Source organism: Lissotriton helveticus, chromosome 5_1 (genome assembly GCF_964261635.1).
Source record: "Lissotriton helveticus chromosome 5_1, aLisHel1.1, whole genome shotgun sequence".
Taxonomy (NCBI): Eukaryota; Metazoa; Chordata; class Amphibia; order Caudata; family Salamandridae; genus Lissotriton; species Lissotriton helveticus.
In genome coordinates, this window is record NC_136065.1 from 1,776,055,832 (window position 1) to 1,776,072,371 (window position 16,540).

At 49.1% G+C, this 16,540-nt stretch overlaps 2 protein-coding genes across 4 annotated transcripts in view; one reads left to right on the forward strand and one right to left on the reverse strand.

The window, feature by feature from the left end:
• The window catches only part of LIMD2 (LIM domain containing 2), a 129,541-nt gene that overhangs the window by 102,822 nt on the left and 10,179 nt on the right, over positions 1-16,540 (forward strand). The gene's annotated exons all lie outside the window — the stretch shown is intronic.
• The window catches only part of MAP3K3 (mitogen-activated protein kinase kinase kinase 3), a 2,022,699-nt gene that overhangs the window by 51,179 nt on the left and 1,954,980 nt on the right, over positions 1-16,540 (reverse strand). For both annotated transcript variants that reach the window (XR_013594968.1, XR_013594969.1), the window contains one exon: positions 10,887-10,978. The gene's annotated coding sequence lies outside the window, so the exon portion shown is untranslated. The remainder of the gene's footprint in view (positions 1-10,886; positions 10,979-16,540) is intronic.

The window sequence follows — 16,540 nt, forward strand, 5'->3', positions numbered from 1 at the left end:
CATATTGGATAAATGATGACACAGACACAGCATGGTATGATACTAAAAGTGTCCCGGGGCATGAACGCTCAGGCTCTTTTATTGACAGGATCACCTGACCAGTGACGCCAGTGTTGGATGGGATCCGGTAGGACACTACATTACATTCCTCCTAAACTTCAACAAAAAAGAACAAGTCCAAACAGTGGAAATAAAACAAATTAGACACTACTGAGTCTCTCAGCCTCGAAAAGCAAACTGCCGGACAGCACCTGGATAAGTGCACAGGTGCAGGTGGGAGCACCTGGACATCACTGCTCACATCCATACTTTAGTCATATGATTCTGGGCACGAATACAGGTGTGGGTGGAATCCAGATCCTTTGACAGCATGCTGGTTGGGTTAAAGTCAACCCATGCAATGTTGGTCGGTGCTGCTTGCTCTTGCTGTAGTATGGTTGGTATCAATATTTCAAACTCTGGGGCATCAGGAGCACAGGTGGAGGTCGGCTGCAGAGCTTTCTCTTGGGGTGTCTTGACTCCGTCTAGGACGTGGGTACTCACAAACTTTCTCTCAGGGGCCAAATTTACAGTGTAGTTTGTGGCAGAGGGCCGCACCGGTGGGGGCGTGGTCAGTGAGAGAGGGGGGGCGGGGCTAGAGACCAAAAAAAACTGTGACCATGAGGTTGAACACAGGCCCCTGCAGCGGATGTCTTTGTCCACTGAGCCACCAGACCCAGCATACACACATATCTCTCTGTCTCCCTCCCTCTCTCTCTTTCTCTCCCTCCCTCCCTCTCTTTCCCTGCCTCCCTCTCTCTGTCTCCGTCCCTCCCTCGTCTCCCTCCCTCTCTTGTCTCCCTCCCTCCCTCCCTCGTCTCCCTCCCTCCCTCCCTCGTCTCCCTTCCTCCCTCCCTCGTCTCCCTTCCTCCCTCTCTCTCCCTCCCTCCCTCTCTCTGTCTCCCTCCCACTCTCTTTCTCTCCCTCCCTCCCTCTGTCTCCCTCCCTCTGTCTCCCTCCCTCTGTCTCCTCCCTCTCTCTTTCTCTCCCTCCCTCTCTCTTTCTCTCCCTCCCTCTCTCTCTCTTTCTCTCTCTCCCCCCCTCTCTCTGTCTCCCTCCCTCTCCCTCCCTCCCTCCGTCTCCCTTTCTCTATCTCTCTCCCTCTCTCTCTCCCTCCCTCTCTGTCTCCCTCTCTGTCTTCCTCCCTCTCTCTGTCTTCCTCCCTCTCTCTGTCTCCTTTCCTCTCTCTGTCTCCCTCCCTCTCTGTCTCCCTCCCTCTCTCCGTCTCCCTCCCTCTCTCCGTCTCCCTCCCTCTCTCCGTCTCCCTCCCTCTCTCTTTCTCTCCCTCCTTCTCTCCATCTCCCTCCCTCCCTCTTTCCCTCCCTCTCTCTTTCTCTCCCTCCCTCTCTCTTTCTCTCCCTCTCTCTCTTTCTCTCCCTCCCTCTCTCTGTCTCCCTCCCTCCCCCTCCCTCCCCCTTTCTCCCTCTCTCTCCCTCCCCCTTTCTCCCTCTCTCTCCCTCCCTCCCTCTTTCTCCCTCTCTCTCCTTCCATCTCCCTCCCTCTCTCCCTCTCCCTCCCTCTCTGCAACCCTCCCTCTCTCTCTCTCTCTCTGTCTCCCTCTCTCTCTCTGTCTTCCTCTCTCTCTCCCTCCTTCTCACCCTCCGTCTCCCTACCTCCCTTTGTCTCCCTCCCTCCGTCTCCCTCTGTCTCCCTGCCTCCTTCTGCCTCCGCCTCCCTCCCCCTCCCCTGACTCTCCCTCCCTTCCCTGACTCTCCCTCTCTCTCCCTCCCTCGCCCTCCCTCTCTCTCCCTCCCTCGCCCTCCCTCTCTCTCCCTCCCTCGCCCTCCCCTGACTCTCCCTCTCTCTCCCTCCCTCGCACTCCCCTGACTCTCCCTCTCTCTCCCTCCCTCACCCTCCCCTGACTCTCTCCCTCCCCTGACTCTCTCCCTCCCTCTCTCTCTCTCCTTCCCCCTCCCCTGACTCTCTCGCTCCCTCGCCCTCCCCTTACGATCCCTCCCTCTCTCTCCCCTCACGCTCCCTCCTTCTGTCCCTCCCTCGCCCTCCTCGACTCTCTCCCTCCCTCAACCTCCCCTGACTCTCCCTCCCTCTGTCTCTCCCTCCCCTGACTCTCTCCCTCCCATGACTCTCGCCCTTCCCTGACTCTCTCACTCCCTCGCCCTCCGCTGACTCTCCCTCCCTCGCCCTCTCCTGACTCTTCCTCCCTCGCCCTCTCCTGACTCTCCCCCTCTCTCTCCATCACCCTCTCCCTATCTCTATCTAGGCGAGGTGTAATAATTCTATTAGAAATATCACAAAAGCAAGAGCTATTTGCTGCACACATCGAACCACCTTCCCCAGCCTTCCCAAAATCTGCAGCACATTATTAATGACACCCGAATGTAGAGGGTGCACGAGAGCTGGCTGGAGCGCTGCAGCAGAGATCAGGTGTAATCCGGAGGGCAGAGATTCCAAATAAGGCTGGGCTGATTCAGACTTTCATCCCTTCAGTGTCGATAAAATAAATGCTACTCGGGGAGCAAGAGCTGCGCAGAGTGATCTCCAAGTTCATGCTCGGCTCGGTTCAATCAGTCACGGGGTTTGTCCTGGTCACTGTAATTGTCCAACAATTCCCCCCCTCCCCCTTCTCCCTGTGTGGCAGCCCGGGATGAGACAGCTAGCCTGGCGCGCACCCAGCCGCTTCACAGGTCTTTAAAAGACCATTAAATTGTTAATGAGGCTTTGTTCTGTTTCACCTCTTCTGAGGCCCCTGCAGCTCCACTCTTTGGCTGGAATCTCCCGGCCCCCCTAGAGCAGAGCCTCTCCGAGGCCATGCTGCATCAACCAGCGATGTTTACTGACACTCTGGAAAACATTTCCTATTTAAACTGGTACATGTCTGCAAGGTCCCCGGGCCGCCAAGGAAGGCTTGCCGGGCCGCTGGCGGCCCGCGGGCCGTACTATGACTACCCCTGGTCTAGGACAACCTTGTGAGGACTGGGATAGCTCTGACAATATTTGGACGTCTTCCTCTGAGGCTCCATATCTCCTAGCTCCTGTTGATGAATCAGCTTCCAGCCCAAACCCTCCTGCAGGGATTTCCTTGAGGCCCTTTCCAATGGGTCACAGTGGTGTTGTCCTGGGCTGCATGTGGGCCATGCGGGGGCCACTGCAGAATCACAGACATAGCCACGGCCAAGTCATTTATGCAACGCAAGTGTAGATGACACATGGTCGGTGTGCTCGGTAACAGGATTACCGGACCCAGTTGCGGGTGGGGTCAACAGAGTGTCTAGGCAATTGGTCCCTTACGGTACCAGAAGTGCCTCCTTGGTCTCTTTTTTCGAAGGTATAAAGCTCCAACCTGGAGGTCAGATGCTCCTTCTGGTGGTTATGGTGATGCATATGGCATTGTGGTGTTGTTTCCATTACACAATCTGTATGACAGATGATTATGACTTGCAGGGAGTGAGGCTGACTGGTGGGACCTTGCACCCACATAGCTCAGTGTGTTGTTGGTGCTGTTCTTCTCCTATGGCATGTGCAGTTCTTGGCAGGTATGCCATCACCCATTAAGCAACTTCTGACTGGGACCAGATGGTTGCACTGGGGAGCGTGAGGCAGATACCGTTTTGCCCATAAAAACAGCTTATAGCTGGTTCTCCCAAATGGCTGTCGCCAGTGGTGTCGCCCCACACGGGTGACTTGCCTGTGTCAGTGGGTGCATTCTCCGGTAGTGGCACAAATCCTCAGTCTTGTCACCTTTGATCATTTCTCCTGCGCATCAGGGGCGGCTCCTCCACAACGGCGGAGAATTGTCACCTCAGTGGCTCAGAGCCAGCAGCTGAAAAATAATTATAATTTTGTTGTTAAGGCGCTGGCTGAGCCATGCGTGTGTAGTGGGCAGGGCAGTGCCGGGCCATGGCAGATGGGGAAGATTGGTGGGCACTTATAAGTGTACATGTCAGTTTGGCTGGCTGCCTGCCAAGGAGGAGGTCCTCTGTCGTGCCAGACAGCAGAGAGGCTTGTCCTTTAAAAAAAAGTTAGCTCCTGTCGTGGCTGCCTCTAGGCAAACCACATACTCTATCTCCCCGGGCCAGGGCCAAGGTTTGGTGCACCGAGCGACTGCTAGATGACACTGCAGCCACGTCTCCCTGGCCACGGCAGCCTCGATGATGCTGAGGGTCATTTCACCACATGGCTCTACAGATGCAGGTACAGGAATTTCATTCAGTGCAGTTGTGGCTTCATTGGGGGTTGGCATACGTGGCTCTCGTTTGTTGGGAGGCACTGCGAGTAGGTGTAGTCTTTTGTATTTTAAGGGCATTTTGGCCGAGCCTTCCAGCTGGAATCCAGTCTCTCACTCTCTGTCTGACCACGCAGGGCAACTCCTCCCCAAACTGCCTGAAGGACGCACGCACAGCTTACTCTTGGCAGTGGCGGCGTTGCCACTACTCCTCTTTCACGGTGAGGCTGTAGAACATGCAGCGCTATCACCTTCTAGCGGAGCCAGGTCGTGCTCTTCGCTGAATCCTCATTGTCAGCACCAGTTCTCTTACTCTTCACTGGGACAAAAGACGGCAGGCACAGGCAGCAAGCAGCCACTTCAGCAGGTAGTAGCAAGTCATAACGTGAGCTCTGACAAGCAGGAGCTGCAGCGGCATGCTGGAAGCAGTCCGCCTCATCGCCAATGTGGTGTTCTGGGCCCTACGGCCACAAACCGGATAAAGGATGACACAGACACAGCATGGTATGATACTAAAACTGGCCCCAGGTACGAGTGCTCGGCTTTTCTATTGACAGGGTCACCTGACCCGTGAAACCTTGTGTTGGATGGGTGTGACTGCTGATTCTGCCAGCTGCAGAATGTGCAGATGCACAATCCACAGAAGGCACTCCTATATTTCAGGTTTCAGACTAGAAGTGCAGGCAAACATCAACTTACCATTCACAGGAAAGCATTTATTTGGAAGGGTTGTCGATGACTACATGAAGCAAATAAGGAAGGCTAATGATCTCACCAGAACTATGAGAGCCTTGCAAACAAAAAGATCCTTCTGAAGTGACACAAACATTAACAGCAGGGATTAGAGTCAAGCCCTTTTTCAGCAGTAACATTTTCAAAGACTCCAAACCTCAGGGAGCCAACAGACCGCCTCTCAATGGCAGAAGACTGGACACAGGAAGTAACCTTTTCATGGTAGATATAGGTGAAAACTCTAAACCCTCAGTGGTGTGGTCCAAAACCACAAATGGCTCAGTCGAAAGTGCTCTAGATCACAAGTTGACAGCAGAATGGCAAGAAATCATATGGGACAAACGGGCACGAAGTAAAATACAACATAGTTATTTCATAGAATTGGAAGAAAAACATCCAAATATACCACCAAAGTGACAGGAATACAAACGAGAATTCAAGGAAATTCTCCTACAACAAATACAAATGAGTGCCATATAAGAAGTATCCAGAAAGAAATGCAGCATAGGCAATTTACTCCAAAACAAACCCTAGACCTAAAGGCCCCACATAGGTATGTCAAAACGAGGTGATTCAAGATAAAAACTCTACAAGAAGTAATATCTGGAGCATGGGGATTACCTGTTGATGACCTATTCCCATGTCCAGATGAACAAGGAACATCACACATTTCTCAGATTTTATTGAGTCAAAGTCAAAGTCAAAGAATCCCTTTAGGATAACATTGGCACCAAGTTTGTTCACAAATACAAAATCTTTTTTTAAAGTTCACTAAAGTCTTGGCAGTTAATGAGACAAAGCTAAGATGACAAATAATACTTGGGTACCTTTATCTAGACAACAGGGTGATAAACGGTAACCTGTTCCAACAGTGCCACAAGAGCATAAACAAGGTCATTCGCACCTTGTTCGGATTGGGGTTCACAATCAACATGAAAAAATCATCTCCCCTCCGAGAACAAGGTATTCCTGGGAGTCGAACTGGATGCAGAAAAAGCATTCAAACAAAAGGTATTACAAGACCAAATGTGTCTCTGCCACAATTCTCTTACATTGAGGAAAGCAATGAAGCTACTGGATACAATGGCATTTTGCACACCTTCCTTATTCCACTAACGGGACTCCAGGAGCCCCACACAAGCATCGCTCGCAAATCAGTGGCCACAGCCAACTTGGGATTGGGACAATCTTGTTATTGTCATGAACAAAGTGCAAAAGGAAGTGGAATGATGGTCACTGGATATCAAGACAAATGGCAGACACTTTGCAGACCCAAACAACGTGGTGGCAATCACGACAGATGCATTATACACAAGATGGGGTGCGCACATGGGAAAATTAAAAATCAGGGGATAGAAAGCACAACAAGAGGCTGTAAAACATATCCACCTCATAGAACCGAAAATCAATATTCTAGGTCTAAAGGCCTTTCCATTCTAAGTAGAAGGGAAGACTGATTAAATCTAACCTGACAGTACCACTATGACGTTCTACCTCAAAAAACAAACAAGGAGGAACAAAATACTACCCCTCTCCCTTCTAACCATTGAAATATGAATATGGACTACCAAAAAATAAGCTAGGGATAATGACAGTAGACTAAACCACAGAGTCAGACTAAACAGACACCAGGAGACACCAAAACCATCATACAAACATGGAAAACACCAGACACACCTATATGTAACAAAAGAAAATGCAAAAGCCAAGAGACCGGCTACCCATTAGTGGTATGCTGCAAGGCAGAAAATGTTCTTTATCTAATGTGCTAGAGAAGAGATACAGAGAGTGTTAAGAAATAAGATTGTTAATGTACAATATCTAATGTACTTGCTGAAATAAAAATTGTCCCTAAGAATATAATTATCTTGCATACACTGGGGAGAGAGGGGAACTGAAAATCCTTTTCAAATACAGTAATCAACAGATTCATAGAAGGAGCAAAGAATGTAATCCCTCCAACATAAATACTAGACTGACGATACAACCCTTTGAACCAAAAATGAATAAGGTTAGTTTAAAACACCTGATATTGAACACAGCCATCTTCATAGCAATCACCTATTTTCAATGAGTGAGTGAGATTCAAGTACTAAATATTCGGCAGCCTTACCTCCAAGCGCATAAGGATAAGGTTGTAATGAGTACGAGTCATCACTTTATTCCTAAAGAAGTGTCACAATTTCATGTAAATCAATGTGCTCGCCTACCATCTGTTTTTCAATAACCAAAAACACAAGCTGAAAGAGCATTCCATACACTAAAGTTTAGGATGCTGTTCATGAATTACTTACAAGATACCAAGACAGCAAATTAATAAGAATAGTTTTTGTCATGCACTACAGACGCAAAAGGTACATTTGTATCCAAGGGAACAAACTATACCGTTATAATTCAAGTTAGCAGGTAAGGACTTACAAGGAATGCCAAATCAATCAATCAATCAATCAATCAATCAGAGTACTTGTAAAGCGCGCTACTTACCCACGAGGGTCCCAAGGTGCTGAGGGTAGAGGGGGCTGCTGCTACTGCTCGAAGAGCCAGGTCTTGAGGAGTCTTCTGAAGGCGAGAAGGACTTGGGTCTGCCGTATGTGGGTAGAGAGGGTGTTCCAGGTCTTGGCGGCGAGTTAGGAGAAGGATCTGCCAACGGAGGTTGTTCGTTGGAAGCGGGGGACAGTGGCGAGGGCGAGGCTGGCGGAGCGGAGCTGGCAGGTGGCGGTGTGGAAGCTGAGTCTGCTGTTCAGGTAGGCAGGTCCGGCGTTGTGGAGTGCTTTGTGTGCGTGGGTGAGGAGCTTGAAGGTGATTCTCTTGTCGACGGGGAGCCAGTGTAGGTCTCTCAGGGGGGGGGGTGATGTGGCTGCGGCGGGGGACGTTGACGATCAGTCAGACGGAGGCATTTTGGATGTGTTGTAGTCGTCATAGGTGTTTGGCTGGGATTCCTGCGTAGAGTGCGCTGCCGTAGTCCAGTCTGCTGCTGGCGAGGGCCTGTGTCACCGTTCTTCTTGTTTCGGTCGGGATCCACTTGTAGATCCTGCAGAGCATGCGGAGGGTGTTGTAGCAGGAGGAGGAGACGGCGTTGACCTGCTTAGACATGGAGAGGGAGGAGTCGGGGATGAATCCTAGATTGCGTGCATGGTCGGTGGGTGTTGGTGCTGTTCCCAGTGTGGTTGGCCATCAGGAGTCGTCCCAGGCTGAGGGGGTGGGTCCGAGGATGAGGACCTCCGTCTTGTCCAAGTTCAGCTTCAGACGGCTGCTCCTCATCCAGTCGGGGACGGCCTTCATTCCCTCGTGGAGGTTGGTTTTGGCATTGTGTGGGTCCTTGGTGAGGGAGAGGATGAGCTGGGTGTCGTCAGCGTAGGAGATGATGTTGAGGTCGTGATGGCGGGCCACTTGTGCGAGGGGGGCCTTGTAGACATTGAACAGCGTTGGGCTGAGGGATGAGCCCTGGGGGACGCCGCAGATGATGTCGGTGGCTTCGGATCGGAAGGGTGGGAGGTGGACGCTCTGGATTCTGCCGGAGAGGAAGGACGTGGTCCAGTCAAGAGCCTTCTCTTGGATTCCAGCTTCTAGGAGGCGTGTCTTTAGAGTGCGATGACAGACCGTGTCGAAGGCGGCTGACAGGTCCAGGAGGATGAGGGCTGATGTTTCACCGTTGTCTAGGTGGCGCCTGATGTAGTTTGTGGCGGCGATGAGGGCTGTCTCGGTGCTGTAGTTTTGTCTGAATCCGGACTGGGACGGGTCCACGATGTTGTTGTCTTCCAGGTGGCGGGCCAGTTGCATGTTGATGATTTTCTCGATGACCTTTGCTGGGAATGGGAGCAGGGAGATGGGCCGGAAGTTCTTGAGGTCCGCTTTGGGCTTCTTGAGGAGGGCGTTCATTTCTGCGTGCTTCCAGCTTTCCGGGAATGTCGCTGTTTCGAAGGAGATGTTGATGACCTTCCGTAGTTTGGGTGTGATGGCTCTGTCTGCTTTGTTGAATGCGTGGTGTGAGCACGGGTCAGACGGAGATCCTGAGTGGATTGAGTTCATGACCTTGCGTGTCTCGTCGTCGTTGATGTTGGACCAGGAGGTCAGGCAGTTGGGACTGGTGGTGTTCACAGGGGAGGTGGAGTCTGGCGTAGTCAGGGCGGCCGTGGTGTTGAAGCTGTCGTGGATGTCATCGATCTTGCGGTGGAAGAAGATGGCTAGTGAGTTGCACAGTTCTTGTGAGGGCGGGATGTCATTGGCGTTGGTGCTGGGGTTGGAGAGTTCCTTTACGATGCTGAAGAGCTCTTTGCTGTCGTGTGCGTTGTTATCCAAGCGGTCTTTGAAGGAGGATCTCTTGGCTAATCTGATGAGGTGGCGGTGTCTGCGGGTGGCGTCCTTGTGGGCTGCGTGGTTGTCCGGTGTGCGTTCGTGGAGCCATGTCTTCTCCAGTTTCCAGCTTGCGCGTTTAGAGGTCTGAACCAGTGAAACAGGTGGCTCTCTTGTTGGCATGGCTGTTGGAGGGTTTCTTGAGCAGGGCGAGGGTGTTGGCACAGTCGTCGATCCACTGTCTGAGGTTTTGGGCTGCGGCGTCTGGGTTGGTGGGGTCAGTGGGTGGGTTCTTGGCAAGGGAGGTGATCAGCTGGTCTTCGGTGACTTTGCTCCAGCAGCAGTGAGGCAGCTGTTGGGTGCGGTGGTGCGTGGTTGGTTTCTTGAAGGTGAAATGGATGCCACGGTGGTCGGTCCAGTGGAGTTCAGTGGTGTGGTCGAAAGCGACGTGGGAGCCTGTGGAGAAGATGGATCCAGCGTGTGGCCGGCGGCGTGGGTGGGTGCGGTGACGAGTTGTCTGAGGCTGAGGTTGGCGAGGTTGTCGATCAGGGTGGCGGAGTTGGCGTCATTGTTGTTCTCGAGGTGGAAGTTCAGGTCCCCGAGGAGGATGTAGTCCGTGGAGGCGAGTGCATGGGTGCTGGCGAGGTCGGCGATGGAGTCGCTGAACTGAGCCCGGGGTCCGGGGGGTCTGTAGATGAGTGTTCCTCTGAGGGTGGTTTCGAGGTCGGTGTGGATCCGGAAGTGCAGGTGTTCGGCGGTGTTGAGGGTGTCGTCTGCGTGGGTGGACTTGTGGACGATGGCTATTCCTCCTCCGATTCAGTTGACGCGATCCCCGCGGGTGATCTTGTAGCTGTCTGGGAACAAAAAGCACACTCCACAAGGAAGAAAGGGACCACACAAACATATGTCAGAACTGTCTGACCACAAGGCATATGCAATGCATTCACATGTTAAAAAGTGCAGAGTTTTACCAAATCCTACTGCATAGATATACAATCAAGGAGAGGGGGACAAGTGGGACAATATATGCACCTATTCACATCTAGGCACACTTCACATCCCTTCTCCACTAATAATTAGTACTTGTACAAAATCAAAGAATCTACCGGTAATTCACGCTGATAATACACCTGATAATACACCTGTTATCTGTAACAGTAGTATTGTAGCTTGAAGCTCTTCTAGATTCACAAGCAACCCTCATACCTACCTAGTGATGGAGGACAGTTGATGCAAAAATAACTGAATTGGTTAAAAGAACTGAATTAGCTGGACAAAAAAGAATCCGGTTTCTACTAACTGGGGCATTGTGAGCTTTGCTATGACACGCACCAGAATAACGTTTTACGTTTCGACACAAACAGTAGTTGGCAGAATAATTCAGAACAAGTGAATATAGAGGCGTTTCATGCTGCAAAATTATTGTTACAGATATGTAACCTATTTGTTATTGTTTAGAAAAGAAAGAATTTAGATGATGTAAAGAACAGACCAGAGTAGTAAGTATGACAACAACAAGTGAGCAGGTTCTGCAGATCATTAATAGTTGAATTTGGCTTTTGGGGTTTAGCTAGGACTTACACACGAGAAACGTACAATATTACTGGTTACTTTCTTTTGAATGCATCAAATAACCTACCTGAGTGATGGCAGTCATCGCGTACCTCAAGCAGAAATTTGTCATTAGTATCAAGATCAGTATTCGCATAGAATTTGGAACAGTATAGGTGTCTGTGGGCAAAAAACATAAAATACATTGTCAGTGTTATTATCCCTAACTTTCCCCTGGATCACACTGATGTGAATGTAGCTTTTTATAATTTTCGCAATGATATCGTTTCCGCTAGTTTACATGCTATATATTATTATTTTCTGGACAATCACAGCTTTCTGTTGTTGAGCTCTCGAAATGCACATTCCGCCATACGATACAAGTATTGACAGAAATGTGACTTTTGCATTCTTGATAAATGTTTTTTTTCCATCAAAGCTAAATGTAAATTCTCAGAGACAATCTTGGGACGTTGTCTTCTGAAACAGCAAGGTCAGTCACAACGAAATCTGAAAAAGTTTTCCTTGAGGTTGTAGTGTCTTCATAGACACTAAAGTAGTTTCTGTGGTTATCAGACAATTACTCCAGTATTGGAACTTTCATAGATTCACATGCTTGAATCATTCCCCGTCGTTGAGATGGGAGTCCCTGGTACATCAAAAAAGAAATGCTTTAATCAACACAAAACAGAACCAAAAATAATCCCTGAACCAATCAGGACCCTTCACCCTCTAGAACACTCCTGAGAGAACCTTAGCCCTTCAGATTTTCTACTGCACGTTGTGCTAGGGAGTCTCCTCTGAGCTCTGCTCAGTTTTTCTCTTATTATTAGTGGTTTTGGACAGTATTATTGGCTTCATCTCAGTTCCATCTTCAGGGCTGGCTTGTCATCACTCAGACATTATTATGTCAGGAAAGTAGAAAAAGGGTCTGTTTCGAGCCTGTGCTACCTGCTACAAGAAAAGGCTTTATACTGATGACCCTCATGAGGACTGTATTAATTGCCTTTATCCAGACCATCAGCAAAGGACTGCCAGGTATGTCGTTCCTTTTCAAGAAAACCTTAAGGGATCGTGAGGGACATCTTCTGGTATGGCTTCAGAAGCTCAAAGCCAGAAAAGAGGTGATTTGTAGTGATAGTGATGAGGCATCCTCTTCCTCATCCAGGAGGTCCCAGAATAGGAGACGATCACCTCACGCTCATTCATCTGAGGAGCGTCCAGAAAAAGCCCTTAAAAAGACCACTCATGGGTCTTATGTGCGCAGTCCCTCAAAATCTCCTCAAAGACATGAAAAGGAGAAGAAGGGACATGCTTCGGGGGATAAAATAGCTAAAAAGGCGAGTCCTGAGCCACCTAAGACACCGCCTCAGGTCAGGCACTCCTTCAAAAAGCCCTCTTTAGTGCCTCCTGATGTAAAGACGTTGACGAAATCTTCATCGTCAATGGTACTGTTGACGAAGAAACCTCCTCTGTCGTCGTCGACGAAGATTAAAGTTCGCCTGTTGCTGAATAAAAAGCCTCAGCGTCCACAGCGGAGTTGGGAACTCCATCAACGAAGGTTATGTCACCGTCGACAAAGGTTTTGTCACCGTCGGCAAAGGTTTTGACGCCGGTATCATCGACGACGGCGTCGACAACAATGAAGATGTCGACGACTACGACGGCGGGGTCATTGACGACTACAACAGTAACAACATCGTTGACAGTGGTTAGACCATCGCCGATGGTTTCCAAGTTACCGCCGACAGCTGCAGCTTCGACCACAATGTTATCGGCGATCTTGTCGACGGGCTTATCGATAAGGAAAAAAACACTGGACAGAAAAGAAAATCCTAGAAAAAGGAGAATCACACCTGAAGGTAAATCACCTAGCAAAGTTACACCTCTTTTGCCATCTCAGAAGAGCAGGATTCGGAGGAAGAAGTTGAGGGGCCTTCTGGTTATGCGAGTAGCCTCTCCCAGCTGCAGGTTAAGTGTCAAGACAATGATTCTGAGGAAGAATATGGTGAATATCAAGACTATGCTCCTCAGGAATAATACCATCAGAGTTATAAGGAGGAAGTGGTTTACATGCTGTCCTCGGTATTGACAGACCTACAGTTCATGTTGGCTGACTACAGGAAAAGATTTTCACCAACTCCTGTACCTTAGGAAATGCCATCAATAGTTCCTCGTCCATCTACTCCAAAGAGGGGTCAAGCTGTGCTGGCCGAACCCGTACAGGGATCACCTCCATCAATCCCTCAACAAGATCCTGACCAGGAGGAAGGAGAACTTAGAGATCCTGGTAGAAAATGGGATGACTACCTCATTCCCACACCACCTTCTCCTTCTCCGGTACCTGTTGACTCACCACCAGAGGATATTGGCGGGTTTCATAACTTGCTAGAAAGAGCTGCAAAAAGGTTTGACCTGCCTATGCCGGCTACCCAAACAAAATGTTTCTTACATGATTTTAAGGAGCCATATAGAAAATCGGTGAGGGCTCTCCCGATCAAAAGTCATGTATTGGAGGAAGGACTTAAGGTCATGAAAACGCCAGCAACAGTAACATCAGTACTCTCCAGGTTGGAGAAGAAATACAAGGCCGAAGAGGACGCTCCAGTCTATTTGGTAGGCCATCCCAAACCAGATTTGGTTATTTCCCAGACAGCTCAATGAAAATCCAAAAACCCATCGGCACCCATTACAACGCCTCTGGATAGAGAGGGTAGTCGCCTAGATAATGCTGGTAAGCGTTTTTCCTCAATGTCAGCTCTGTTGGTCAGAGCGGCTAATCCCTTGCTATATTGGGCAGATATGACAGGCATATGTGTTGTGACCTGGCTCCGTATATAGATCAACTTCCATAAGAGAATAGACCACAGGTGAAGAAGATTCTGCAGGAGGGAGAGAGAGCTACTGCAGAAGTAATAGATTGTGGAATGGATGTCGCAACTACAGCTTTCAGATCGCTGGGGGGTGCAGCGATTTTGCGCTGTCAAGGATGGCTCCGAGCTACGTCATTTAGACCAGAGGTTCAAAATAAGATCCTGGACTTTCCTTTCAATGGAGAGGCTTCATTTGGGAAGCACATTGATGATGCGCTTCAAGATATCAAGAAGGATACTGATCCAGCGAAGGCTCTAGGGACACTACAATATCGGAAAGTGCCCTCTAGAGGAACTAGAGGAAGGGGCTTGCCATCCTACAGGGGAAGATTTCAACAGTATTGATGCCCATCGTACGCTACATCTTCCCAGCCGTACCGTCAATAGTATGTTCAATGGTAGCAACAGTCAGGGGCGTATTCTAAATCTGCCCCCAGAGGAAGAACAGGACGTCCAGGAAAAGACACCTCATGACGTCAATGACAAGCTTCAGGCTCCGGCTATTTTTATTTCCACTTTTCCAGAAGTTCCCCCTGGGGGGGGGCACATTTATTTTCACCTTCACCTGTGACAGAAAATAACCACGGACTGATGGGTCCTCAATCTAATAGAATTTGGCCATATATTGGAGTTCCTTCAGATCCCTCCATGTACTTAACCAGGATGCCAAGAAATGAAACATCTACCTCTCATGCATTTGGAGATTCTTACAATGCTCTGAAAAGGGGAAATAGAACTAGTGCCAATCTCTGTGAGGGGGAGGGGATTTTATTCCCGTTTCTTTCTGGTTCGCAAGAACTTGCATCAATGGCGTCCGATACTGGATTTGAGAACTCTAAACACTTATCTCAAACAGTCCATCCACGTAGTTTCCCTTCAGGACATTCTGTTGCTCCTAAAACCAGGAGATCACATGACCACCATAGAATTACAAGATTCATATTTTCATATCCCCATCCATCCCTCCTACAGGCAGGACCTTCGATTGTTGTAGCCAGAAGCCATTACCAGTTCAAGGTGCTTCCATTTGCCTCAAGTCGGCTCCAAGAATTTTCACAAAATGTCTGGCTCCAGTAGCAGCTTCTGTCTCGGGACAAAAGAAACTAACTTCTCTGTCCCAAACATTCGCAAAAGGCAAGTCACTTTCAGTACGCCTCTACAAGTCACTCCTGGGAACAATGTCATCATGCATCCCTCTCATCCCTTTCTGCCGGTTAAGGATGCGTCCATTGCAGGAGAAGCTGGATCGGCAATGGCGTCAAGTAGTAGATTCCTTTGGGGATGTCATTACAATCACCACCGCTGCTTCCCTGGAAGGTTGGGGGCCTTCCTGCAAGACCACCAGGCCAGTGGGTGTTGGCAGAGTCAATACCAACAACTTCACATCAGTTTACTGGAGTTCAGGGCAGTGAGATTAGCATTGCTGATTTTTCTGCCAAGGATAAGGAACTCGACTGTGCTAATCAGACAGACAACACAACAGCAAAGCATTATCTCAACAAGCAGGGAGGCACAAGATCCCTTCCCCTGTCTCAGGAGACCCAGAGCAACTGGAGATGGGCTGTTCAAAACAGACTCTCGCTGAGGGCAGAACACCTTCCGTGGGACCAAACTGTTAAGGTAGACACATTAAGCAGACTCAAGTCAACCTGACACAAGTGGGAGATCAATTAGGGAACCATAGACAGTATCTTTCTAAAATGGGCCAACCAACAGTGGGCCTCTTTGCGACAGCTCAGAACAAAAAAAATGCAGCTTCTTTGCAAGTTGGCGTCACCAACCAGGGGGAATGAGTTTATTATGGCATGGTCAGGCGTCTTTGCCTACGCCTTTCCGCTGATTCCCCTCCTGCCACGTCTAGTCATGAAGATCAAGAGGGAGCTGTGCAGGTTAATCCTCATTGCTCCATAGTGGACCTGACAACATTGGTTCACAGAGCCTCTACTCCTGTCGGAGAAACAACCTATTCTCCTTCAGCCCATCCATCTCTATCGACAATGTGGCAGGGACAAGTGCTACATCCAGATCCCAAGTCACTATGTTTAGCAGTATGGCTCCTGAGCACTGTGAATTTCAACATCTAGAACTACTGTCTGAATGCAGGAATATTCTCTCAAATGCCCGAGCATAGATTACGAATAAGACATACAGGATGAAATGGAGAAGATTCTGTTTATGGAGCCAGGAGTTTAATGTTCATCCTCTAAGATCCGCATCTCATGAGATTCTTCCTTACAATCTACTATTAGCAAAGTCTGGATTAGCACATGTGTCAATAAAAGTCCATCTAGCTACTATATCCCGTTTTAGGAGGACGTCCTCAGGACCGTCGTTATCGTCGGAGAGAATCATAAAACAGTTAATGAAAGGATTATTTCATACCTTTCCTCCAGTTTAGCCTCCGCCACCTCTTTGGAAGCTGAATATAGTATTATCACAATTCATGAAACATCCCTTTAAACCCATTCACAAGGCGGACCTTACGTTCCTGTCTTGGAAGGTAGCTCTTCTCCTGGTACTCAAATCAGCCAGGAGAGTTGGGGAGATTCAGGCCCTGACCATACAGGAACCCTTTCTACAGTTTAAAGAAGATCGAATTGTCCTTGTACTAACCCAAAGTTTATACCCAAAGTACCATCAGACTTTCACTTGAATGAACCTCTTATCCTTAAGAGGTTCTTCCCTCAACCGTCTACTGCAGCGGTGAGGACTTTTCATTCGCTGGATATCTAGCGTTGTCTGGAATTTTATCTACAAAGAACAAAAGCTTTTCGCAAATTGCCACAGCTCTTTGTGTCCTTCAGTGTGCCCAGAAAGGGCTATCCTCTTTCCAAAAGGGAGATTGCTCGATGGATATCGAGTGCAATCC